This window comes from Babylonia areolata, chromosome 31, assembly GCF_041734735.1.
Source record: "Babylonia areolata isolate BAREFJ2019XMU chromosome 31, ASM4173473v1, whole genome shotgun sequence".
Lineage (NCBI taxonomy): Eukaryota > Metazoa > Mollusca > Gastropoda > Neogastropoda > Buccinidae > Babylonia > Babylonia areolata.
The window spans coordinates 8,724,862-8,727,361 of NC_134906.1; positions in this window are offsets into that span (position 1 = coordinate 8,724,862).

A 2,500-nucleotide genomic window follows, 5' to 3' on the forward strand; every position below is an offset into this window, starting at 1 on the left:
GCGTGTGCTTGCCCCACTGTTCAGCTCTCCGCGTTTCTGGACAGGCTTTTCCAGCCACTCGTGGAAAAACTCCCTACATACATCAAAGACACGAGTGACACCCTTGAGCTCTTTCACAAGTTCCGTTTCCCCAACCAACTGGAACCTCCTCTGATCTTCACCATGGACATCACCTCACTCTCCACCAACATTCCCCACAAGGATGGCCTCATTGCCCTCAAGCACTTTCTGAGCAACAGCACGTACAACGTCCATGTGCCCACTATCCTTCGCCTGGTGGAGCTAAGTACTCACACTGAACTCTTTCCAGTTAGGAGACTCACAGAGCCAGCAGACAAGTGGGGTAGCCATGGGAACGTGCATGGGCCCCAGCTACACGTGCATGTTCGTTGGCTACGTGGAGTCCCAGATCTTCCAGTAGTATAGTGGCCCCATGCCAGCCTTTTTTCGCCGGTTCATCGACGACTGTGTGGGCCTGTGGACAGGTGACAGAAGCGAACTGTTGTCCTTCATCAGTTTTGTCAATGCCTTCCACCCTTCTCTGAAGATGACTCATGAAATATCTGACAGCTCTCTCCCCTTCCTGGATATCCAACTCATGATCACACCTGACAACCAAATCATCTCTACCTCAGTCCACTACAAGAACACAGACTCACATTCCTAGCTGCTCTACTCCTCAAGCCATCCAACCACCACCAAACGTGTCATTCCGTTTTCCCAGTTCCACCGCCTCAGACGCCTGTGCAGCAATGAGGAAGATTTCCACACCCAGGCAGCCCAGATGATCAGCTGCTTCAAAACACGAGGATATCCCGAAGAGTTGATCCAACAGGCACTGGACCAGGCCAAGCACATCTCCAGAGAGGAGGCCATAACACCCAAGACGAGACAGATCATAATGACTGCATCCTTTAGACTCTGACATACCGTCCTCACAACATGGAAGTAAAAAAAAAATTCTCTTCAAGAACTTTCCCCATCCTACATTCTGACCCCAAAGTTGGCAAGACATTCAAGAGCCCTCCTCTGATGGCCTTCAAACGAGACCGTAACCTGGGCGATCATCTGGTTAGGTCGTCATTCCGACGCACAGCCCCCCCAGAACCCCCGCTCCCTGGGCAACAGCTGCTGTGACAGACCGTAACCTGGGCGATTATCTGGTTAGGTCGTCATTCCGACGCACAGCCCCCCCAGAACCCCCGCTCCCTGGGCAACAGCTGCTGTGACAGACCTAAGTGCAAATGCTGTCCCTTCCTCAGCACTACCACACTCACCTTCAAGGGGCCCTCAGGACGCCAGTTCACCATGAGGAGCAGTTTCACCTGCCAAACCAGTGATTTGGTATATGTGGTCCACTGCAGCCTGTGCGGTCATATCTACGTAGGCGAAACATACCGCACACTGGAAGAACGCAGCAAAGAGCACAGGGACAGCATCCTCCAGAAAAAGCAAACCCCTGTGGCTATACACTTCAACACTGATCCCCACAGCATAACCCACTTCTCCATATCAGTGGTTTGGCGCAACAGCACTGGTGACTCCTTCAGGAGAGAGAACATGGAGAAACAGATAATCCACCATCTCGGTACTACAGCACCAGATGGCCTCAGCATCAAGGACTAAACCAAATCACAGCTTCCCTCGTCCCCACCCTGCCCATTTCCCCCTTCCCTCGCCTCCCCCTCTTTTTCCTCTTCCCCCGTCCCCCTTGCCCCACACTGTCTAGATTCTCTCTCACTGTCTAGATTCTCTCTCACTGTCTAGATTCTATCTCTCACTGTCTAGATTCTCTCTTACTTCCTTCACCCATCCACCTTTCCTCTCACTGTCTAGATTCTCTCTCTCACTGTCTAGATTCTCTCTCACTGTCTAGATTCTCTCTCACTGTCTAGATTCTCTCTCTCACTGTCTAGATTCTCTCTCACTGTCTAGATTCTCTCTCTCTCACTGTCTAGATTCTCTCTCACTGTCTAGATTCTCTCTCTCACTGTCTAGATTCTCTCTCACTGTCTAGATTCTCTCTCACTGTCTAGATTCTCTCTCACTTCCTTCACCCATCCACCTTTCCGCTCACTGTCTAGATTCTCTCTCACTGTCTAGATTCTCTCTCACTGTCTAGATTCTCTCTCTCACTGTCTAGATTCTCTCTCACTTCCTTCACCCATCCACCTTTCCGCTCACTGTCTAGATTCTCTCTCTCACTGTCTAGATTCTCACTGTCTAGATTCTCTCTCTCACTGTCTAGATTCTCTCTCACTGTCTAGATTCTCTCTCACTTCCTTCACCCATCCACCTTTCCTCCCACTGTCTAGATTCTCTCTCTCACTGTCTAGATTCTCTCTCACTGTCTAGATTCTCTCTCTCACTGTCTAGATTCTCTTTCACTGTCTAGATTCTCTCTCACTGTCTCACTTCCTTCACCCATCCATCTTTTCCAACCAGCAGTGAACTGTTCTCAAAACAAGTGACTTTTTATTCAACAGCCAGAAAACTGCAT